The sequence below is a fragment of the Sturnira hondurensis genome, unplaced genomic scaffold (genome assembly GCF_014824575.4).
Source record: "Sturnira hondurensis isolate 20B ecotype Veracruz unplaced genomic scaffold, ASM1482457v3 Scaffold0022566, whole genome shotgun sequence".
Lineage (NCBI taxonomy): Eukaryota > Metazoa > Chordata > Mammalia > Chiroptera > Phyllostomidae > Sturnira > Sturnira hondurensis.
In genome coordinates, this window is record NW_028095197.1 from 5,831,813 (window position 1) to 5,856,887 (window position 25,075).

Here is a 25,075-nt window from a genome sequence, read left to right on the forward strand (position 1 = left end):
TCCCCTCTGAAGATAAATAAATAAAATCTTTTAAAAAAAGCAACTTTTCAAATATAGTACCTCCTCGCACAACCGCACAACCAAATTTAAGGACAACAAAGATTTAGAAACAAAAACACAACCAGAACAGAGAAAAATTGAACTGTACCAAAGTCCAAAAACAACAAACTATTCATCCAGACTGGTAAGAGGGGTGGAGTTGGCAGCCAGCAGAGAGAGGTCCCAGCAGGAAGAGGTGGTGGTTGGCAAACCCGGGCGCGGGGAGGAAACAAGCAGACCCAGTGAGGCACACAAGGTGGTTGGCCAACCTTAGACACACATTCACAGGCAGATAAACCAGGCAAAAAATGAACAGTGAAACAAATCATGCAACCCAGGGTCCCAACAATGGGAAATAAAGCCTAAAAGTACCAATTGAAAACACTTGCAGGAGTTGAGGTACCAGGAGGGACTCCCAGCCTCACAGGAGAATTGGTTGGAGAGACCCACAGGGTCCTGGAACATACACAAACCCACCCACCCAGGAATCAGCACCAGAAGGGCCCAATTTGCTTGTGGGAAGCAGCAGAGGGAAGAGCAGAGCAAGCGCCATTATTCCCTCTGACACGGCCCCCATATACAGCATCACAACCCAGACACTGGGTTGCCCCGCCCTTAGGTGGGTTGCCCCCACCTAAGGCTCCACCCCTCATATGTAACAGGCACAACCAGATCAAAAAATTATGGCTCAAACAGAAGAACAAATCAAAGCCCCAGAGCCAATACTTTTAAGCAACCAAGAGACAGCCAACTTATCACATGCACAATTCAAAACACTGGTGATCAGGATGCTCACAGAACTGGTTGATTTTAGTCACAAATCAGAGGAACAAATGAAGGCTAAACTAATTGAAATGAAGGGAAATGCCCAGGAAACCATATGATGGGAAGAAAACTGGGACTGGAATCAAAGGAGTAGACCAGAAGGAAGAAACAACCAAACAGAAAAGAAGGAAGAAACGAGAATTCAAAACAATGAGGAGGGGCTTAGGAACATCCAGGACATCTTTAAACATTCCAACATCCAAATTGTATGGGTACCAGAAGGGGAAGAGGAACAGCAACGAGTCGAAAACTTATTGGAACAAATAATAAAGGAGAACTTCCCCAATCTGGCAAAGGAAATAGACTTCCAGGAAATCCAGGAAGCTCAGAGAGTCCCAAAGAAGTTGGACCCAAGAAGGAACACACCAAGGCACATCATAATTACATTAGCCAAGATTAAAATGGAGAGAATTCTACAAGCAGCAAGAGATATGGGGACAGTCATCTACAAAGGAATGCCAATCAGACTGTCAGCTGATTTCTCAAGAGACCTTACAGGCAAGAAGGGGCTGGAAAGAAGTATTCCAAGTCATGAAAGGCAAGGACCTACATCCAAGATTGCTCTATCCAGCAAAGCTTTCATTTAGAATGGAAGGACAGATAAAGTGCTTCTCAGATAAGATCAAATTCAAGGAGTTCATCATCACCTAACCCTTATTACATGAAACGTTAAATGGACTTATCTAAGAAAAAGATAAAAAAATATGAACAGTGAAAGGAAAGCAAACTCACAGTTATTAACAACCACACCTAAAACAAAAGCAAACTAAGAGGACAGCTAGATCGGGAGGCAGAAACATAGAAATGGAGATCACATGGAGGGTTAAGCAACAGGGGAGTGGGAGGAGGAGAAGGTACAGAGAATAAGTAGCACAGACGGTAGGTAGAAAATAGACAGGGGGGAAGGCAGGAATACTATGGGAAATATAGAATCTAAAGAACTTGTGACACATGGACATGAACGAAAGGGGGGGAATGGTGGGGGAGGGGTGTGCAGGGTGGAAGGGAATGAAGGGGGGGAATGGGACAACTGTAATGGCATAATCAATAAAAATATTTTTTCTAAAAAGGATAAAAATATGAACAGTGAAAAGACAAACTCACAGTTATTAACAACCACACATAAAACGAAAGCAAACTAAGAGGACAGCTAGATCAGGAGCGGAGCCACAGAAATGAAGATCACATGGAGGGTTAGCAACAGGGGAGTGGGAGGAGGAGAGAGGGGAGAAGGTAGAGAAAATAAGTAGCGTAGACGGAGGGGAGAAAATAGACGGAGGGCAAGGGTAGTGTGGGAATTGTAGAAGCTAAAGAACTTACGACAAATGGACATGAACTAAAGGGGGGGGGATGTGGGGGGAGGGGTGTACAGGGGGGAGGGGAATGAAGGGGGGAGTGGGACAACTGTAATGGCATAATCATGCCATTTAGTAAAATAAAATACACTAAAAAAAAAATTCAGTTGCCCTGGATGGGTGGGTGGGTAGTTAGAGCATCATCCCCACCTGCCAAAGATTCACATAGAAGAATCAATCAATGAAGGCATAAATAAGTGGAAGAACAACAAACATGTTTCTCTCTCCTCCTCCTCTCACTCTAAATCAATAAATAATTTTTTTAAATAATAAATATCAGCCCTGGCTGGTGCGGCTCAGTGGATTGAGCGCCAGCCTGCTAACCAAACGGTCCCCTGTTGGATTCCCAGTCAGGGCACATGCCTGGGTTGAGAGCCAGGTCACTGATGTTTCACTCCCTCTCTTTCTCCCTCTCTTCCCCTTTCTCTAAAAACAAATAATAATAATAAATGTCAGTTTTACCTGAGAGTGAATCAAAACATAGTCATGAAAATCCATTTAATGTTGACATACCTATCACTTACACACTAGGCTCAGTTTTCATTCAATTACCAAGTACAAAATTCCTTAATAAGTAAATTTCCTACCACTACTATTAAGAAAGTATTCATATCCTATTCCTTCTCACAACTATCCTCTATATGCAAACTAATGTCAAAAACAAAGGCTTATATGGGGGAGGGAGGCAGGGAGGGCTGGGGTGGTGGGAAGGGTTGGGGGGAAAAGTCAGAAAACTGTACTTGAAAAACAATAAAAAACAAAGGCCTACAAATATTACCTTTAAAGCACTCTTGGAAACTGCATGTTCTATCTTGTAAACAATGATCACTTAAGCTATATTTCTCAAAAAGATACACATATTTCCTCTATTTCCCCATTAAACATCCCCTTAACTTTCCGTCTGGTTTTCATCACTCTATCACCCCAATAGGAAAAATGTTACTCCCTATGTCACCAACGGCCTCCTCCTAATCTAGGAGAATGGCAAATCCCCTAAATCCTTCTTCTGTTCTCATTCTTTCATCTGTCTCTGGCATTCACTATATTTCATCACTTTCCTCACCTGGCTTCTCAGACACACCATCCTTGTTCTCTGTTCTCAAATTCTCAACAACATCACATCCTTCTACCCCTGAAACATCAAAATGTTACATTCTAGAGCACATTCTCCCTCCCTATAGAAATTTTGCTACTGGCATTAGTAATTGCCTCCAACTTCAAACCAAAGCCTACTGAGAGACAAAGACTTTGTCTCTCTCCAGATATTCAGCCTACTAGGTACCTGTACCTATAATGAAACTCATTCAAAATCAATCTCATTTGAAAACTTCCACGCGGTTCGATTCCCAGTCAGGGCACATGCCTGGGTTGCAGGCCAGTTCCTTGCAGGCTAACTACCAGCATGGGACGCACAAAAGGCAACCATACATTGATGTTTCTCTCCCTTTCTCCTTCCCCTCTAAAGATATATAAATAAATAAAATCTTTAAAAAAAAGAAAAAGAAAACTTCCAAAATTTTCCAAGTGACCAATATTTGCCAAGTGTTCCAGAGCCCAAACACCTTTAAGCCATTCTTTTAATAATTCCCACATTTCTTCCCACACACATTTAAGTCACAAAAGATTTAAGGCTTTTAAAACCTATGTCTTCCTTTACATTCCCTGCCATCAATTTAGGCGAGGTAACTGTATACCAAAAAGCCTCCTTGTCTTCTAGAAGGAATTACATAGCCCTGTCCAATACTAATTTTGATGCCAATCTGTCACATATGAGAGGACTCAAAAAACACTGGAATTACCTTCTGGAGGGTGGGCCCCTTGTTATACAGCATTTCCCAGCTAGGTGAGTGTTCTAGGAACCTATCTGTTATCAGGGTACCAGCTAACAGTGTGAGAGGCTGCATTCAGCTTCAGCAAATTTTTTTTAAGACTCTCTCAGTGCATTTGCCCATTTCACAATGGGTGATTTACGAGCACACCTGCCCACACCATGCATGACCCCTGTGCCCCACCCTCCCTATTCACCCAAACTCTCCCCAGTGCCCTTTTTTGTTTCCCAATTTAAAAAGTCCTCAAAGGAAAATGTTTTGCCTATGTGGAAGAGGTGAAATTAAAAAAGACAGCAAAATTGATGAGTTCAAAAACTGTTTTGAATAATGGAAAAAACACCAAGATAGGTGTATTGCGTCAAACAGAGAGTACTTTTAAGTTGATTGAAGTTTACACATGTAAGAATATACAATTAATAAATTCCTGTTTATTGGCGGTCCCCTCAAACAACCCAGCAGTTACAAGGCAACTTTATCAACTACTGTATCAATAATTGCCTCTAGTTCACTGAAACTTCATGCCCTATTTACCTGTCTGAACTATGTAAAGCATGAAACTGAGGCAGACTGTTATTCTTCTAGAATATTGCTAAAATCTATCAATTTTTGATATCAAATTATATCAATCTATCAAATCTAACAAAATCTGAACAAATACACCTGAAAAAATATTCATTTAAGAAATGGAGACCTGGCTGGTGTGGCCCAGTGGACTGAGTGCAAGACTGTGAACCAAAAGGTTGCCAGTTTGATTCCCAGTCAGGGTACATGCCTGGGTTGCAGGCCTGGTCCCCAGGTGGGAGCATGTGAGTAGCAACCGATGCATGTTTTTCTCCCTCCCTTTCCATTTCTGTAAAAATAAATAAAATCTTTTTTAAAGAAATGGGTTATCACTTGGTACCATGCTTCTTCAGTGACAATATACAAAATAGTATAAATCAGACACCCTGATTGGACTGGGAGACTAAAAAAGACATTTTGTAAACAACTAGGAAAATCTGAATGTGGATTTAAACCAGATGTAATTACTGATATTATACATTATTCATTTTTCCTAAGTGTGATAATGTCATTCTGGTTATTTTTAAGAGAAGCTCTTTATTGTAAAAAGATGCTTGTGAAGAAAATATTTAGGCATCAATGTCAAGATGTTTGCACTTTTAAATTATTTAGCCTCAAAAGATAATGTGTGTGACAGAGAGAAGTCACTGTGGCAAAATGTTAAGTATGGTGTTAAGCATACACATGTTCATTATTATGAACAAAATGTTAAGCATACACATGTTCATTATTATGCTCCTTCAGCTTTTATAAGCTTGGAAATGTTAAATTAAAAAGCTGGAGGAAACCAAATGGAAAGAAAATGAAAACTGCAAAAGAATGAAGAGAGGCTTAGGAACCTCCAGGACCTCTTTAAATGTTCCAACATCCAAATTATAGGGGTACCAGAAGGGGAAGCGAAAGAACAAGTGGAAAATTTCTTTGAACAAATAACAAAGGCGAACTTCCCCAATCTGGCAAAGGAAATAGACTTCCAGAAAGTCCAGGAAGCTCCAAGAGTCCCAAAGAAGTTGGATACAAGGAGGAAGACACCAAGGCACATCACAATTACATTACTCAAGATTAAAATGAAGGAGAGAATCCCAGAAGCAGCAAGAGATAAGGAGACAGTTATCTACAAAGGAGTTCCCATCAGACTGTCAGCTGATTTCTCAAGAGAGAACTTACAGGCAAGAAGGGCCTAGAAAGTATTCCAAGTCATAAAAGGCAAGGACCTACATCCAAGATTGCTTTATCCAGCAAAGCTTTCATTTAGAATGGAAGGGCAGGTAAAGTGCTTCTCAGATAAGGTCAAGTTCAAGGAGTTCATCACCTAGCCCTTATTATATGAAATGTTAAAGGGACTTAGATAAGAAAAAGAAGATAAAACACACGTATAGTAAAATGACAGCAAACTCACAATTATTAACCACACGTAAAACAAAAGCAAAGTGAGCAAACAACTAGAACAGGAACAGATCCACAGAAATGGAGGTCACATGGAGGGTTAGCAACAGGGGAGTGGGAGGAGAATAGAGGGGGAAATGGTACAGAGAATAAGTAGCATAGATGGTAGGTAGAATATAGGCAGGGGGAAGACAAGAATAATATGGGAAATGTAGAAGCTAAAGAACTTATAACACATGGACATGAACTAAAGTGGGGGAATGTGGATGGGAGGGGGTGTGCAGGGTAGAGAGGAACGAAGGGGGGTAATGGGACAACTGTAAGAGCATAATGAATATATTTAAAAATATATCAAACTATTAACAAAAAATGAAAAAAGACAGAAAAACAGTAAAGATCAGGCAAGTAGAAGATTATGATGGTAGAAATATATCCAGAATATCCATAACTACAATAAATTGAACGGCCTTCATGCTCCAGTTAAAAGAGAAGTTGGCAACCTGTATTAATAAAGCAAAGTCCTGCAATGTGGTGTTCATTAAAAAAAATCTATCTAAAACATCCCACCAGAGGTTTGGGCATCATACCACAAACCACAAGGTTGCAGGTTTGATTCCTGCTCAGGGCACACGTCTGTGTTGTGGGCCAGCACCCCAGTTAGGGGCATGTGAGAGGCAACTGATTAATGTTTCTCTCCCACATGGATGGTTCTCTCTCTCCCTTTCTCCCTTCCTTCCCCTCGCTCTTAAAAAAATAAAATTAATTAAAACATTCTACTAGTATTGGTTAAAACTAAAAATTAAAGCAATACCCAACGTTGGCAAGGATATGAAACTCAACTATTCAGTCTTGAAAATTAAGTTCCAATGTCCAAAGTATCCACTATATGTATGAATTAAACTTCTTCCCTAGACTACTAAAATGATACCAGTTATGTAATACCCTCAAGAGAACTGAGAAAATAGTTATTCAACTATCTGTGTTCCAAAGAGGAGCCTAATTAAGAATGACTGTACAACACCATGGAAAACAATTTGGGATTACCTAGTAAAGCTACACACATCCCACACATAGCCCAAAATTCCACTCCCAAATACATACATAATCTTGAGAAAACTGTTTGTTTTAGTGGAAGAGAGGGAATGTGAATGTTCACAAGGAGACAACTGTAATTTGTAATCACCAAAACACCCCCAAAAACCTATAAATGAGACAAATCACAATAGAAGAGGGTGTGGCATATCCTTACAATGATAGCTGTAATGTTCAACTTCCTGGTCACTTTGTTTTTGAAAACTCTATGTGTGTTTTTATACCTCATAAAGCTTTTCTCTAACATTTTAATAAGTATATACATTATTTTTTTTAAAAAGAGCAAGGATACAACAAAATGTTAAACTATTAAGTCATTTTCACTTTATTTGATTTTTTCAAGTTTTCCCCATGTATTTTGTTAGGCAAAATAGTACCAGCCAACCTGACCCAAAAACTTACTCTAAATTGAAATTTTAATTATTTAATTTGAGAAAAGGAGAGGGGTACTGGGTTTGGTCTGGAAAATTATTTAATGTTAGGCTTATCAATCAATCCTAGAGCTGATCATTTTTTTCTTTTTTCTTTTTAATTAATTAATTTATTTTTAGAGGGGAAGGGAAGGAGAGAAGGAGAGAAACATCAATGTATGGCTGCCTCTCATGAGTCCTCCGCTGGGAACTGGCCTGCAACCCAGGCATGTGCCCTTGACTGGGAATCGAACTGCGATCGTGTGGTTCACAGGCCCACGCTCAATCCATTGAGCTACACCAGCCAGGGCCATTTTTTCCTAAGCTATCTCAGTTAAACGTGTCTATTTTTAAGCCCACTTATTCTTGTTTAATAATTTGACAATGCCAAACACTGGTATCAAATGAAAAATCCCATCCTTCACAGAACACACATTCTGGCCAATTACTTCAGCAGGTCGGAGCATCGCCCAGATTCACCAAGGTTACAGGTTCGATTCCCAGTCCAGGACACATACAAGAATTAACCAAAGAATATATAAATAACAACAAATCGATGTTTCTACCTCTCTCTCTAAAAAACCAATAAACACATCCATGGATGAGGATTAAAAATAATAAAATAATTCCAACTGGGCTCCAATTCAATTTAGCTCATAACTCCAGCAGGAAAATTAGTTATCTGAAAATTGAAACTTGCTCTACTACACATGCTGTATCAGCCAGAAATTCACAAACCTGGTCTTCAAAACCTATGCAAAGGCATTTCAAAACTAAAATAATTTACCTTAATACCTTTAAAAAGTACAGGACAGCCCTGGCCAGGTGGCTCAGTTGGTTAGAGCATGAGATCCCCATAAGCCAAGGTTGCAAATTCACCCCCTGGTCAGGGCACATACAAACATCAACCCAGGAATGCATCAGTGGGTGGAACAACAAACTGATGTTTCTCTCTCTCCTCTCTCCCTTCTTCTCTCTCTGAAATCAATTTAGAATGTACAGAATATGTAGGATGAATGTGGAAAAAATGTCAAAAAACAAAAAAAAGCATATGCAGTTAACATAACTGTCTAATCAAAACTGATTAATTTGGTTCTTGGACTCAAAAAAGAAAAAGGATTCTATTCCTAAATACTTATTAGATAGCCGGACCAAAACTGTTTCAAAACCTACTACAGGTTTACATGGTAGTATTTCCTTATAAATCTTCCCACTTTTTGCCTCCCTTCAAATTACATTTCCACTCCCTTTTGGGGGGGGGGGGGAACATCTGCTTCTAAGATAGGCCACCGCATCATCACCACCACAGGTGCCATAACGCTCAACTTTTAAAGGACATTCAATCTACTCAAATTAACAACTAAGAACTAACTGTATTTGCTGACCTACAGGTTTCCTCACAAAGAGAAATTAGATGAATTTTTTTAAGAGCAGAGAAACACCAGTCTGTGAATTCACACAGACTCCTTCTTTTGAGCAGATATTAATCCTTCATAATACACTTACACCAAAAAGAAGCCTTTAACAACAAAAAAATCTTGCCCTGGCTGGCATGGCTCAGTGGATTGAGTGCCACACTGCAAAGCAAAGGGTCGCAGGTTGATTCCAGTCAGGGCATATGCTTGAGTTGCAGGCCAGGTCCCCAGTAGGAGGCATGTGAGAGGCAAACCACACATTGATGTTTCTCTACCTTTCTCTCTCCCTCCCTTCCTCTCTCTCTAAAAATAAATAAATAAAATCTTTTTAAAAAATTCTTAGAGTAAGTCATTTTTAAAAAAAACTATACTGCCCTGGCTGGTGTTGCTCAGTGGATTGAGCACGGGCCTGTGAAGCAAAGGGTTGCTGGTTCAATTCCCAGTCAGGGCACATGCCTGGGTTGCAGGCCAGGTCCCCAGTAGGGGACACATGAGAGACAACCACACACTGATGTTTCTCTCTTACTTTTTCTCCTTCCCTTCCCCTCTCTCTAAAAATAAATAAATACTTTTTTAAAATAAATAAATAAATAAAGACTATACTGAATCAACACTTCAAAACTAACCCTTACAAAGTGAAAGCTTCAGCTAAGACCAGTGCAAATATTCAAGACTAGTTTACACTTTCCACTTGTAGTATACAATTAAAGGTGTAGGGATATTAACCAGTTCCCATCAATACACATTGCATATTGAAGTACACCTATTCTTCTTCATGTTCTCCTATTTCTTCTCAAAAAATAAGTTACTCAGACTAACACCATGAGACACTGTAGTGAGCACTGCACAGGCTGCACCAGTTTGTTACCAGGAAAGGGAAGCAGAGGTGTTATTGTTGTTCCAGCCTTGTTCTAAAGGCAGGTCCATGCGACTACTGCCGGTCCAGCCCATATTTAAAGAGAGAGGCCAGAGCAGCAGGAAACAGGCAGGAGAGGCAATTACCACAAGCTTTTTTCCCATGGCCTCATTCCCATGCTACCATTTACAGCCACATTTCAATCATAACACAAATCTTCCTTCTCTGAACTGTTTCCAATTACTGAGGATCAGAGGAAACAAGAAAGCAAAAAGGGGAAATCAGAGCTGTGGGGAACAAGCTGGACAGCAGTGGGGAGAAATCTCATTACACATGTGAACTAGCCATAACGAAAAACCAGGAGCTCACTGGAGGCATGCAGAAGAGCACTGTGGGAAGTAAATCATTTCTGCCTAATGATAGATAAGGGAAGCCTTCAAACAAATGAAAGGATAGCCCCAGCCAAGGAGGGGCCCTGGCAAGATGGTAATAAGCTATGTTGGTGTACTGGAAGACCCTATCATGCAGAGGGGTCCTACCTTTTGGCATCTCTGGGCCACACATTACATTGTGACATGTAATCACAAAAATCTGGTAATGTTTTAAGTAAATTTACGATTTTGTGTCGGGCCAGATTCATAGCCATCCTGAGCCACATGCAGGCCACAGGTTGGACACCCCCGAGGGTGCAATTTATCTCCTTCCCTAAGACTAGGAAAGGAAATAAACTACCATCCCAATCTAGGCACCCAATTCCTAGGATACAGGAGTTCTCAGGTATTATGTCCATCTTCCAACCACCTTTTAATAAACTAACACTAAAAAGGATGCACATTTCATGACAAAAAGTGAGGAACACACTACTTGCACATATCTTGGTTTAAAAAGTACTATAATAATAGAAAAGAAGCCCTGACTGGTGTAGTTCAGTGGTTGAGTGTGGGCCTGGGAACCAAAGGGTTGCAGTTTCAATTTCCAGTCAGGGCACTTGCCTGGGTTGCAGAACAGATCCCCAGCAAGGGGCGTGCGGAGAAGCAACCAAACACGGATGTTTCCCAACCATACAGTGATGTTTCTCTCTTTCTCCTTCCCTTCCCCTCTCTCTAAAAATAAACAAATAAAATATTTAATAATAACAATAACAGAAAAGAAAATATAAAATAACTGTTCACTTAAAATGTTAATTATACGCCCTTCGAATAAAAGATGGTCTTTGGATACGTTCTGTAGACCTTAAAGTTTAAAAGACTCTCAATTGTTAGGACACAGGTGCTGAGGAAAGTAAACCTAAATACTGGCAGACCATATATCTTGGATGTAAGTAAAAACATAATCCAACTGAGGTGGTAGAAAACTACAGCATTAAGTCAAAGAGGAAAAAACAGGAATGAGGATGGGATCAACTCCTAGAGAGAACAAGGATAAGAGACCACAGTAGTGGCATTTCAGAAGCCTGAGCAATTAATTAGGTTGATAACCCAGGGGAAAAGGTGGGACAGCCAAGTGAGAAAGTGATTCAGACACGAAACAAAAAAGATGTAATACAATACACTAAGGAAGGAGTGAAATCTTTAAATGTATTATAACAGAAAGCGCTTTAGTTTACAAAGTGGCAACAGGAACCAGTACTAAGAAAACTGAATCCCAAAAGTCGGACACCAAAGCCTTCCAGAGCAAAAAGGAGAAGTAAAGTTGAACTATGCCTGCGGGTAAACTGGGAAAGGGGGGGGAGAGCGCAGAACTTGTTCTCTAAAAGGTCCAGTCCCGGGACTAATGTGCGACACGCATGAAAACGGTCAGGATGAGGAGCGTCAGCGTGGTGCGGAAGCTCCCGAGGGCAGTCAGAAAGGGACCGAGGTGGAAGAGAGAGAAAAAAAAACACTCCCTCCAGGGCAGAAACCCGGAGAGGAGAGGAGAGGAGGGGAAGGCCCCCCTGGGGTTGGGTGGGGCCGGGCCGACTAGGACCCCGGTAGGCAGGAAGAAGCAAGAGGCAACAGGCCTGGGAGAGGAAGGAAGACGCCCGGGCCTGGGCATAGTGAGGACACATGAAGCCGGCGTAGGAAGCTCGGCCCGGTGCTCACGGGTGGGCGCTGGGGGAGGAAAAAGGGGGTTAGAGAGAAAAACAGCTGAAAGCAAGGCTAGAAAGCGCACCCCGCAGCACGGAGAGCCCTGGAACTGGGAAGAAGAGAGAAAGAGAGTGCCAATTACCAAAGCTGTTCTCGCTGCACTCGGCACCCGCCGCCGCCGCCGCCGCCACCGCTGCCGCTCGTTACCTGCCAATGTGCCTCTTACAAAGCGGCGGCGGCGGCCGAAGCAAGCCGTCCAGTCACGTGATCTTACGTCACTGGCGAAGGAGGGGCTACACGCGTCTCCAGTGCGCGGCTCATCAGTCCGCCCACCGGACTAATCACTTCCTCTACCCACCCCCACCACGAACCGGGAAGGCCCAAAGCGTCGAAGCGGGAGCGGGGTCGGGGGGCGCGGGTATGGGGCAAATAAGGAAGGTTTTACGGAATTTTTCGCACCCGAGGTTATCAGAGGAGAACTATCCACAGAACCCAGGATGCTCTATACTGCACTCGTCGCGCTGTGATGACCTCACAAGGCTTGCCAACTCTTTTTCTACTTAAGTCATGTGACGTGGTCTAACCACTGAAGTTAACAAACGTTGCGCGGGGGTTACGACTCCTGTCTAGCTGCACAGGCTCCCTGCAGTGCAGCCCTTCCCTAGCAGTTTTACAGGTGGCGCGTATAAGACTTAGTGCCGAGGGAAGGCCGAAAGGGTAAGCGGACAGGGCTAGCATCTGAAACTAATACCATTGGGTGCTTTGTGCCAGGTGGCTGAGCGTGGTTCTTGCTGTGAGAAGTAGTCCCCGCGGGGGAGGGTTTCCACACCCACAGTCGCGCGCTCGCGCGCCGCCCCGTTCCTTGAGCGGGAAAACGGCAACGGCTAACCATGGTAGCGCCGGCACCCACCGGGCTTCAGACGGAACCTGTAGCAGCGGAGGGTCTCGCGGCTTGTCTTATTTATACGTGGGATCGAATTCTGCATTCCCAAGCCCTTGCTGCTGAAAAGACTAACATTTATTGAACTCCTACTCGTTGTCAGCCGTTTATACAACTGTGTTTATTAAGTCATGTAATCGACCCTTTGAGAAAAGGACTATCCCCGTTTTAAATGTGAAAAAAGGGTTAAGGGGATTCAGTTGTTTTCTGCCTAGTGCTCAAACCAGATTTTCTCTCTCCAATGAATAATCCTCTCAAAAAGGTCTGACCTCTTTTAACATAAGGAATTAAGGGGGAGCGGGGGATAATGGTTTACAACTGTAGTGCAGTGTTGTAGAGTTTAAAGTATTTTCTGATTTACTGGTCTATTTGATCTTCAAAGGCAGTATCCCATGCTGGCTAGATACATGGACTTTGGAGTCCAGCAGGCCTTACCTCTCAGTTCAGCTTTCCTTTGTGGTAGCAATACTTCACCTGTGGTTAAAATTAAAGGAGGTTATGTAAAGTAGCTGCTTCTCACATAGTAAATCCTCAGTAAATATTTGTAGTTGTTTTCACACCCTGTGTGTGCACTTTGGACACAACAGGTCTAAGGAAGATGGGTAGGAAATTAACATACTGATCTTTGTGCAAGGCACTATACTAATTACAGACTAACCTGCTAGTTACTATTAGACTAGTTGTAGGTTAAATTAGGCGATGGAAAACCTTTAACAGCCCTGCTCAGTTCGGGAGAGGCCTTTGTTATTCATCTGAATTGATCAAGGAATGCTCATACTGTCCTTTTAACAAACAGAATTTATGACCATTCATGTGTAGATGTATTTTATCTCTCCCCTTTTGATAGTGAACTAGGATTGAGTCTTCTCAGTAGTCTTCATTGTATTCCTGCTTTATAGAAATGTGTGGGAGAGTCAAAAATAACTGCCCTTGAGAGGCAAAAACTTGAAAGAGTACAAGAAAACCATTCTGAAAGGATATACAAACCTGATTATGTGTTGTTGCTGATCTTTAAGAGTAGGAAAGATGGTTTGTGATTGAGGACGCTAGTCAAAAGGAACTGTAATCAACCTAATCTGTACTGTTTTAATTTTGTACATGGAAGAGGTTCTGGTGTTGGGGGGGGGGGGTTAATTTGATTTATTGGGATGACATTGGTTTATAAAATTATATAGGTTTCAGGTGTACAATTATATAATACACATCATCTGTGTTGCATTGTGTGTTCACTACTCCAAGTTAAATCTCCTTTCATCACCATTTATCTCCCCTTTACCCTCTTCTTTTCTAAATATTGTATTTATTTATTTACTTCCTTATTTTAGAGGCGGGGAGGCAGAGAGAGAAACATGGATCCCTTGCCTCTTCTATGTGCCCCCACCTAGTAAAAAAAGCCAAACTCAGGCATGGACCCCAACCCATTATGGAACTGACAACCCTTCCCTTTGCTGGAAGATGCACAGCCAACTGAGCCACACCTGTCAGGGCCCTTTACCCTCCTTCCACCTACCCCCAACCCAACTTTCCCTCTGGTAATCACCATACCATTGTCTGTGTCTATGAATTGTCTGTGTCTATGTCTGTTGTTTATGTTGTTGTAGTTGTTGTTTTTCTTAATCCTTTCACCTTTTACACCCAGTCCCCCAACTGCACTCCCCACTTCATTAATTTTGTTCATTAGATTCACATATAAGTGAAATCATTTGGTACTTATCTTTCTCTGACTAGCTTATTTCACATACCATAATACTCTCAAGGTCCATCTGTACTGTCACAAAAGGTAAGATTTCCTTCTTTTTTACAGCCAAGTAGTATTATATTGTGTAAATGTACCACAACTTTTTTATCCACTCACACCTACTGATGGGCACTTGGGCTGCATCCAAATCATGGATATTGTAAATAACACTGCAATGAACATAGTGGTGCATGCACATATTCTTTTGAATTAATGTTTCAGGTTTCTTCAGATATATTCCCAAAAGTAGAATCACTGGGTCAAACGGCAATTCCATTTTTAATTTTTGGATGTACTTCCACAGTGCTTTCCACAGTGGCTGCACCAGTTTGCATTCCCACCAACAGTGCACAAGGGTTCGCTTTTATTCACATTCTCTCCAACACTTGTTGTTTGTTGACTTATTGATGATAGCCATTCTGACAAGTGTGTAGTTTTATAATTTGCATTTCACTGATGATTAGTGACATTCAGAATCTTTTCATATGTCTATTGGCCATCTGTATGTCCTCTTTGGAGAAGTATATCTTCAAGTCCTTTGCCCATCTTTTTCCTCATTTTTAAATCATTTTTATATTTCTATAGTTGATATATATTATTTTGTTAGTTTCAGGTGTGCACCCCAGTGATTAGACATAATGTAACTTACTAAGTGATCGTCCTGTTAAATCTCAAACCCACCTGACATCACACATAGTTATTAGAATATTATTGACTACATTCCCTATGCTGTACTTTACATCTCCATGACTATTTTGTAACAACTGATTTGTATTTCTTAATCTCTTCACCTTTCTCACCCTTCTCCTAAACCACCTGCCTATCTAGGAACTGTCAAAATGTTCTCTGTGTTTCTGTTACACTTTTTCATTTATTTAGTTTTTTAGATTCAGTTGTTGCTAGATATGTATTTATTGACATTTTCTTTTTGTCCCTGGTTGGCATAGCTCAGTGGATTGAGCACAGGCCCACAAACCAAAAGATCACAGTTCAATTCCCAGTCAGGGCACATGCCTGGGTTGCAGGCCAGTTCCCAGCAGGGGACATATTTTTTATATATTTGGTCTTTTTTTTTTTCTTCTTAAAGAAGACCCATTAACTTTTTTTTAAAGATTTTATTTATTTTTTAGAGAGAGGGAAGGGAAAGGAGAGAAACATCAATGTGCAGTTGCCTCTCGAGCATCCCCAACTGAAGACCTGGCCTGCAACCCAGGCATGTGCCCTGACTGGGAATTGACCCAGTGACCCTTTGGTTCACAGGCCTGTGCTCAATCCACTGAGTCACACCAGCCAGGACTAACATACTGATTTCATGCTGATGAACTCCTTTAGCTTTTTCTTTTTCTTTCTCTTTGTTAAGATTTAATTTATTTATTTTTAGAGAGAGGGGAAGGGAGGGAAAAAGAAAGGGAAAGAAACAATGATGTGCAAGAGACACCTTGACTGGTTGCCTCTTGCATGCCCCCAACTGGGAACCTGGCCCAAAACCCAGGCATGTTCCCTGACTGGGAATCAAACCAGCAAGTGTTGGTTTGAAGGCGAGCACTCAACCCATTGAGCCACACCAGCCAGGGACCTATAGCTTTTTCTTGTCTTTTCCTTCATTTGTCCTTCAATGCTAAATGATAGCTATACTGGGTAATCTTGGTTGTAGGTCCTTGCTTTTGTCACTTTGAATACTTCTTGCCAGTCCTTTTGTGGCCTACAAAGTTTCTGTTGAGAGATCAGCTGATAATCTTATGTTTTGTTCATTTTTTAAATTGGTTTGGGGGTTTTTTTGGCATTGAGTTTTATAAGTTATTTTCAAATTTTGGATATACAGGGTTCATACAAGAATCAGCCAATGAATGCATAAATGAGTAGAACAACAAATGGATGCTTCTCTCCCTCTCTCTCCAAAATCAATTAATTATTTTAAAAATCTGGGGTTTTTTTCATTAAATTATCATTTATCAAGGGAGAAGTCCTACTTAGGACCTAGAATCAGAGAAAAAAATAACAGTATTAAAGTCCTAAAACCTCAGTGTCTATAGTTATTGTCACCTGGATGCAATGGGACCATCCTCTCACAATAATTTCCCCTAAGGGATATCACTAACTCCTTTTTTCCAGCCTGACTCTCACACATTGACTCTAAAACTGATTTTACATCCTGTGACTGCAAAGAATGTCGCCATCTCTTTGACCAGTTTTTATTTGCTTAAGTCAGAACATAATACAGAAAATACACTGGAGGCCTTGGCCTGCTGGCTCAGTTAGTTGGAAGGTCATCCCATACACCTAAACATTGCGGGTTCAATCCCCAGTGAGGGTCAGGAGGCAACATATCAATGTTTCTCTCTCATATGATATTTCTTTCTTTCTCTCTCTCTCTCTCTCTCTCCCCCTCTCTCTCTCTCACTCCCCCCTCCTCTCTCTAAAATCAATAAACATATCCTCAGGTGAGTAATTTTTTTAAATAGCTTTAAAAAGGAAATACACTGGAGAAATTCTCAGAAGCCTGAGTTTTCATTCTTTGAAGAGGCCCATCTCAGAATCAGCAATAGATGGCTGAAGCTTAGGAAAATAGAATTAAAATATATGAAACTACAAAACAAATTTTACAACCTAGATAAAGTAAATTACACTTAAGTCTAAACTACTCACTTATAGTAAAATAAATTATCATAATCAAATGCATTATGCCCTGCCTAAAGAATATGATAATGGAAAGGGAATGATTTGTATAGAATCTTAAATAAATAAATAAAAAGTAAACCTTAATTAAATGTAACCTTAAAAATATTAGTATTTGCAGACAATTAACTGTATCCTATTTGACCCACACAAAATAAGTTGGTACTGTATTATATTAGCCAAATAAATTGTCCATGGATACTCCCCCCCCCCGCCAAAAAAAGTAAACCTTAAGAAAAAATGTACATCATGCCAGGAAAAGACTGGCCTGACCAGCACATAGGACATTTTGGGCCCTTTGGCCTATACCTATCTTTAATGAATAGAGATCGGTGCTCAATACCCATCAGCAATAAGAATCACCGAAGATTCCCCAACTTGTATTCCATGTAATTAACCATTTTCTGATTAGGCTTTGGCTTTTCATGAAGACTTTCCTCCAGAGGTGTGAGTTTGTTGCTGACCAAAAGACTATATGTTATTTTGCCTGGCTAAAAATTAGTACAGCTACAACTTTGACACTGACAATTTGGGATATAGCATCAGTTTCTTAGGTATATTTATGCCCAAAGCCAGCTGAGCCGTGGATGTGCAGACCTTTAGAAGCAGTAAACAGTTAATGATAATGCCACCGTATGAGACCTATGTGGCATAGACAAAGAGATTCACTAGTAGCACTATTGTGCCTCATTTCTCTACATGTCTAGTTCCCTCTTAACTCTACTAATTAGTAACTTGCCCTTTCTAAGCCTGTTTATGCATCTAGATAGAGGAGCTAAATTCTATTTATAAGGCATTGTCAAGATCATGAAAGATACTGCATATGAAAGTTCTCAGAAAATAATCATACTATGACAATGATAAGTATTTGCCCTGGCTGGTGTGGCTGAGTGGATTCAGTGCTGACCTGTGAACCAAAGGGTCACCAGTTCAACTCCCAGTCAGGGAACATGCCTGGGTTGTAGGCTGCGTCCCCAGTGGTGGGGTGTGTGAGAGGCAACCACACATTGATGTTTCCTTTTCTCTCCTTCCCCTTTCTCTAAAAGAAATTAAATCTTTTAAAAATATTTTTTAGGACTTCTGGCCAAGATGGAGGCATAGGTGGAAACACTGCCCCCTTCCACAACTAAATTTAAAGACAGCAAAGCTTTTGTAACAGAAACGCAGCCGTAACAGTGAAAATTGAACTGTATGGAAGTCTGACAACAACGAACCATTCAGCCAGACTGGTAAGAGGGGCGGAGGCAGTGGTGGAGCAGGGTCCGGCTGTAAAGATCCTTTGGTCCCACTGACCCAGGAGCAGAGGCGGAGGCAGTTGGTGGATCCCAGGCCTGGGGTGGTGACAGACAGACCCAGTGTGGGCGCAGGGCGGCTGGCTGACTGCATTCACACATTTGCCCACAGATAAACCAAGCAAAGGAGCAAACAGTGAGACAGACCGCTCAGGCTAGGGCCCCAGCGACAGGAATTAGAGCCTGAAAGCACTAACTGGAAAGATTTTCTCGGGGTTGAGGGGCAGAGAGAGGCTCCCAGGCTCACAGAGAGTTCGTTGGAGAGACCCACAGGGTTCTGAAGGGTACACAGGCCCATATACCGGGGAACCAGCACCAGAGGGGCCCAATTTGCTTGTGGGAAGCCACAGAGGGGACAGAAATCTGAGAGAGAGGTGAGCAGAGCAAAGCGCCTTTTTTCCCCTCTCATACCCCGCCCCCACATATGGCATCACAACCCAGCAACTGGGTCGGCGGGCCCTGGTGAACACCTAAGGCTCCGCCCCTCATACATAACAGGTACAAACACACCAAACATTATGACTCAAGAACAGCTCAAAGCCCCAGAGCCTATAATTCTAAGTGACCAAGAAATAGCCAACCTTTCAGATGCACAGTTTAAAACACTGGTGATCAGGATGCTCACAGAACTGGTTGATTATAGTCACAAATTAGAGAAACATATGGAGGCTAAACTGATTGAAATGAAGGGAAATGCACAGGAAACCAATAGTGATGGAAAGGAAACTGGGACTCAAATCAAGGGAGTGGACCAGAAGGAAGAAAGAAACAACCAAACAGAAAAGAAGGAAGAAACAAGAGTTCAAAAAAATGAGGAGAGGCTTAGGAACCTCCAGGACATCTTTAAACATTCCAACATCCGAATTATAGGGGTACCAGAAGGGGAAGAAGAACAGCCACGAGTGGAAAACTTATTTGAACAGATAATAAAGGAGAACTTCCCCAATCTGGCAAAGGAAATAGACTTCCAGGAAATCCAGGAAGCTCAGAGAGTCCCAAAGAAGTTGGACCCAAGAAGGAACACACCAAGGCATATCATAATTACATTAGCCAAGATTAAAATGAAGGAGAGAATCCTAGAAGCAGCAAGAGATAAGGGGACAGTCACCTACAAAGGAGTTCCCATCAGACTGACAGCAGATTTCTCAAAAGAGACCTTCCAGGCAAGAAGGGGCTGGAAAGAAGTATTCCAAGTCATGAAATCCAAATCCAAGTCAAGCAATCCAAGATTGCTTTATCCAGCAAAGCTTTCATTTAGAATGGAAGGACAGATAAAGTGCTTCTCAGATAAGATCAAATTCAAGGAGTTCATCATCACCAAGCCCTTATTATATGAAATGTTAAAGGGACTTATCTAAGAAAAAGAATATGAAAAATATGAACAGTGGAAGGACAGCAAACTCACATTTATTAACAACCACACCTAAAACAAAAGCAAACCGCCCTGGCTGGTATAGCTCAGTGGATTGAGCGCGAGGCTGTGAACCAGACGATCGCAGTTTGGTTCCCAGTCAGGGCACGTGCCTGGGTTGCAGGCCAGTTCCCAGCAGGGGATGCACGGAAGGCAACCATACATTGAAATTTCTCTCCTGTCCTTCCTTTCCCCTCTAAAGATAAATTTTTAAAAAAGCAAACCAAGAGGACAGCTATATCAGGAGTGCAACCATAGAAATGAACACATGGAGGGTTAGCAACAGGGGAGTGGGAGGAGAAGAGGAGAGAAGGTACAGAAAATAGCATAGACAGTAGGTAGAAAAAAGGGGAGACGGCAAAATAGTAGGGGAGATAAAGAACCTGAGACACGTGGTTATAAACTAAAGGGGGGGAATGGTGGGGGGATGTGCAGGGTGGAAGGGAATGAAGGGGGGAATAGAGTACCTGTAATGGTATAATCAATAAAATATATTTAAAAAACAACTTTTCAGTAAAGACTGAATTTCATGGGTGGTCTGAATTTCATGTTGTGGGCTGATTTATGTTCCCCTGAAAATCTTACAGTTTCTAGAAATTGATTCAGAGAGAGAGAGAGACATTTGTTGTTTCACTTATTTATGCATTCATTGGTTAATTCTGGTAGGTGTCCTGATGGGATCCAACCCACAATGCACTCGATGCAACTGAGCTGCCCAGCCAGGGCAAGAAATTAGATTTTTAAAACATTTCACTCCTCTGTTCAAAAATGAACACTGTGCCCTGGCTGGTGTAGCTCAGTGGAATGAGAGCGGCGCAGGCCTGCAAACCAAAGGATCGAGGTTCCATTCCAGGCCAGGGCACATGCGTGGGTTGCAGGCCCTTTCTCAGCAGGGGACTCACGAGAGGCAACCATACATTGATATTGCTCTCCCTCTCTCCTTCCCTTCCCCTCTAAAGATAAATAAATAAAAATCTTTAAAAAAATAAAAAAGAAAGGAAGAAAAATTAACATTAATTGAGGACATGTAAAATGCCTGGCCCATTGCAAAATGTTTTATACAAATTACTTTTTCACGGCAACTCTGAAGTATAATCATCATCATCGTGTCTCAGAAAGTTAATTCCAAATTGTACTGCTACCAAATTTCAGAGTCGGGATTCAAACCCACGTCTCCCTGATTCCATACATAGTGTGTATTTTCTTTAGCATCATTAGTATTTTTGCTTGTCTCTCCTACACTACACTATAAGCTTCTTGAGATGAAACTATGTCATTTCATGTCTTTATTTCTAGCAGCTAATATAGGATCTCACTCATAGTAAACCTACTTATTAAATATTTTTTAAATGGAAATTAGCCCTGGGTGGTGTGGATCAGTGGATTGAGCGCCAGCCTGCGAACAGAAGTGTCACCAGTTCAATTCCCAGTCAGGATGATTGGGGCACATGCCTGGGTTGCAGGCCAGTTCTTCAGTTAGGGGCATGTGGGAGGCAACTGCTCAGCTTCTCTCTCCATTCCCCTATCTCTAAAAATAAATAAATAAAAAATCTTTAAATAAGTAAACAAAATGAAAGCCAATGCCTTCAGTAGATATCTTAGAAAAGTCTCTGTTTTACATTTGGTTGCAAGAGAGATGTGGAAAGTAATATATACCCACCTGCATATCCAAAGTAGAACTGAGCAAATTCTAGACGTAGAAGGAATAGTAGGCAACTTTGACCTGCAGTTTATCATATGCCCATTATGTGCCCAGCTCTGTTCTCTGTTCTGAGTGTTGTGAACAATAAAAAAAAATTCCCAGACATAGTGCTTCACTATAGCAGGTGATAAATAAATGGCCACTGAAGAATAGAAGAGACAGACTAGAGGGAAATGGGTGGCCAGATATTTCAGGCAGGCAGGAATTCCAGGCACAGGAAATTGTGTGAACAGTAAATGCAGTGTAAGCTAAAAGACCTGTCTGGCTGAAAGGAGTTCTTTGGGGATAAAATTATAGAGGTAACATCTGATTATATAGTGTCTTGACTGCTAGGCTAAGGAATTTATTTCTTCCTGTTACTAATCCCTGCTAAAATGCTCTTTTCAGGAGGCATTGGAATGTCACTAGAAGCAGAATGTCTTTAGAAGCAGCAAAGTCTCCTTAGAGACCCTGATGAATTAGCTGTCGTGGTGCAGTGACAGGCGGAGGGGCGGATATGTTTGAGGAGGAAGCTACCCTCTCAGATCTGTTGATATGGTGCCACTCCTGCCATCTGAGGATGGGCCAGCTGTGATCACTAAAGTAAGAATATTTTCACTGAGTGCTCACATATCAATCTTAAGTTACCGAATGGATATAAGTACAACTTTTCTGTTGAGCTTCCAAGAATGGATACATGGTAGTTGCCAGGAGGAATCTGCTCTGATGAGGATGCACATAGTTCCCAAGCCTGCCTGAGGAAAACATTGCCCCTCCCATAGCATCAGCCCAGACCATCTCTGACATTTTCTCAGCCAAACAATAATCTCCCAGCAGTTTGGGCCCCGTTCCAGGCTAAAGATAGTTCACTGTGGCCTTTTGCAGGAACAGAATGACTACACCTGTTGGCTTTTTTTTTTTTAAGATTTTATTTATTTATCTTTAGAGGAGAAGGGAAGGAGAGAGGGAGAGAAACATCAATGCATGGTTGCCTCCCGTGCGTCCCCTGCTGGGAACTGGCATGCAGTCCAGGCATGTGCCCTGACTGGGAATCGAACCCCGACTCTTTGGTTCACAGGCCCATGCTCAATCCACTGAGCCACACCAGCCAGGGCGGCTTCTTAAAGCTCAAATGCCTCTAGTTGAAAACATTGTGCCTTTCGCCACAATGCTTGACATTTCTCTTACCAGGTTCTGCTCAAGGGAAAAATTGTGAAATAGGTCATTGATTTGGGAAATGACTTGTGAGCTCATCTTCAGCTTCCTGGCAGGCAAGGAAACAGCCTTATTACTATTATTATTATTTGGAGGCAGGGTGGAGAGAGAAACATCTATTATTCTGTTTATTCACTCACTGGTTGCTTCTTATATGTGTCCTAACCAGGGATCAAACCGGCAACCTTATCTTTATTTTTTAAAGATTTTATTTATTTTCAGAGAGAGGGGAAAGGAGAAAAAGAAGGAGAGAAACATCAAAGTGGGAGAGAAACATCAATCAGTTGCCTTTTGCACACCCCAACTGGGGACCAGGTCCACAACCTGGGCATGCACCCTGACAGAGAGCTGAACCTGTGACTTGGTTCTCAGGCTGGCACTCAACCCACTGAACCATAGCAGCCACCCTTATTTAAAAGATTTTACTTATTTGTTTATTTTTATTTTATTTCTTTATTTTAGAGGGATGGGAAAGGAGGGAGACAGAGAGGGAGAGACATCAATGTGTGGTTGCCTCTTGTGTGCCCCCAAATGGGGACCTGGCCTGCAACCCAGGCATTTGCCCTGACTGGGAATCAAACCAATGACTCTTAGGTTTGCAGGCTGGCACTCAATCCACTAAGCCACACAGCGAGAGGTATTTATTTATTTTTAGAGAGAGGGAAAGTGAGGGAGAGAGAAAGGGAGAGAAATATCAATGTGAGAGAGAAACATCAATCGGTTGCCTCTTGTATGTGCCCTAACTTACCAGTGACCAAACCCTCAACCCAGGCATGTGCCCTGACTGGGAATTGAACCTGAGACCTTTTGCTTTGTGGGACACCCAACCAACTGAGCCACTCCAGTCAGGACAGTCATCCTTATTTTATTTTATTTTTTTAAATATATTTTATTGATTATACCATTACAGTTGTTCTATCCCCCCACTTCATTCCCCTCCACCCACACACTCCCTCCCCCACCATTCTCCCCCCCCTTAGTTTATAACCACGTGTCTCAAGTTCTTTAGATTCTATATTTCCCCCACTATTCTTGCCCCCCCTATCTATTTTCTACCTACTGTCTATGCTATTTTCTATACCTTCTCCTCCTTCCTCTCCCCAGTTGCTAACCCTCCATGTGTTCTTCATTTCTATTGTTCCACTCCTGATCTAGTTGTCCTCTTGGTTTGCTTTTGTTTTAGGCGTAGTTGTTAATAACTGTGAGTTTGCTGTCCTTTCATCCTTATTTTAAAAAGAAGGATCTGCCCTGGTTGGTGTAGCTCAGTGGATTGAGCATGGGCCTGCAAACCACACAACCGCAGTTCGATTCCCAGTCAGGGCACATGCCTGGGTTGCAGGCCAGTTCCCAGCAGGGGTCTCGAGAGGCAACCATACATTGATATTTCTCCCCTTCTCTCCTTCCCTTCCCCTCTAAAGATAAATAAGTAAAATCTTAAAAAAAAAAAAAAGAAAAGGCAGACCAATGTATCATCTTATCAGTAGTGCATGAAAATGCCTTAAAAAAAAAGAGAGAGAAGGATCTGTGGCCTAGAGAGATTAGCTATTGTGCCTTCCTCTCCCTGGGCTGCCCCTTTGATAAATAATTATTGTTTCCTACTAAGTAAATGCTTGTGACTATTTTAAGCCATAGGAGACAATAGGATTCTATCTTAGAGGCTTTTATAATCTAGCAGGGAAAAAATGTCAGTTTCTTTTTTTTTCTTTTTTTTTTCAATTTCTTTTTTTCCTCCAGCTTCATTGAGGTGCAATTAGCGTATAACATTGTATAAACTTAAAGTGATGTAATGACTTGAAACATATATATATATTGCTAAATGTTGACCACAATAAGGTTAGTTAATAAATGCTTTGCCTCACATAGTTACAATTTTGTTGTTGTTATAGTGAGAACATTAAATCAACTTTCCAGTATATAATACATTATTGTTAACTATAGTTGTGTATTGTTATATACTGGATTGCTGGAAGTTATTCACTATTCTCTCTCTTTTTTTTTATTAAGGTTTTGCCCTGTCTGGTGTGGCTTGATTGGATTGAGTGCTGGCCTGCAAACTGAAAGGTTGCCAGTTTGATTCTGGGTCAGGACACAGGCCTGGGTTGTGGGCCAGGTGCCCAGTTGGGTGTGTACAAGAGGCAGCAGATCCATGTTTTCTCACACACTGCTGTTTCTCCCCCTCTCTTTCTCCCCCCTCCCCTCCCCTCTAGAAGTAAATAAATAAAATCTTTTTTAAAAAAATTAAAAAATGAGAGCCCTGGCTGGCGTAGCTCAGTGGATTGAGCGCGGGC

General features: G+C 41.6%; 1 protein-coding gene across 4 annotated transcripts in view; it reads right to left on the reverse strand.

Annotated features, from left to right (window-relative positions):
• Window positions 1-12,103, reverse strand: part of UBAP2 (ubiquitin associated protein 2) — a 137,428-nt gene extending 125,325 nt beyond the window's left edge. For all 4 annotated transcript variants that reach the window (XM_037036191.1, XM_037036193.1, XM_037036190.1 and 1 more), the window contains exon 1: window positions 11,977-12,103. The gene's annotated coding sequence lies outside the window, so the exon portion shown is untranslated. The remainder of the gene's footprint in view (window positions 1-11,976) is intronic.
• Window positions 12,104-25,075: the final 12,972 nt, after the last annotated feature.